A 667-nucleotide genomic window follows, 5' to 3' on the forward strand; every position below is an offset into this window, starting at 1 on the left:
GAGGGGCGGAGCTGTGCGTGGCCATGGCGGCTGACTGCGGAGGAGAAGGAGAGCAGCGAAACTGCGCGCCGATCGAGGGCTTGCTCACAGGGAGGACCGGCGACGACCAAGGTGGCGCAGCAATGGGGTGCGGCATTACGGGCGGCACAGCACCGGCAGCAGAGGTGCGGCCCGACGCGGATGACGGTAGGAGACAAGGCCGACGATGGAGGCTCGGGCGGCAGCGGTGACGGCTGAGGACAGCGTGGTCGCCGCGACGCGGGAGCTGTGGCAGGATGCGACAAGGCAGCCAGGCTCGAACGCACGGGAGGGCAGCGCCGAGGTGACGTGGGCCACCAGGCGCCGTCGGGGTTCCACCACGACAGCGCGCAGAGCCACTTCTAGGAGCTCTCTCCCCCGTTGCGCTCCCCGTCACTGTAGTCTCCTCCACCTGCCGCCCTTCCTTTATTGCAGGCGGTGGCGGCGGCTTTGTCTCGATCATCGTCGTACCCGTTCAGCGGCGAGCTGGTGGCCACGATGTTGGAGATGATCCGTGCCAAGGTGTGTAGGTACATGTCTAGCGTGGGCCTCCACGCCGGGTGCGGCCCTGGCACCGTCGGCGAGGCATGCATGCCGCAGCCGGTGGAGGGTGTCATGGGCGCCGCCACGGAGCACGTCGGCATCGTTA

The sequence above is a fragment of the Miscanthus floridulus genome, chromosome 2 (assembly GCF_019320115.1).
Source record: "Miscanthus floridulus cultivar M001 chromosome 2, ASM1932011v1, whole genome shotgun sequence".
NCBI lineage: Eukaryota > Viridiplantae > Streptophyta > Magnoliopsida > Poales > Poaceae > Miscanthus > Miscanthus floridulus.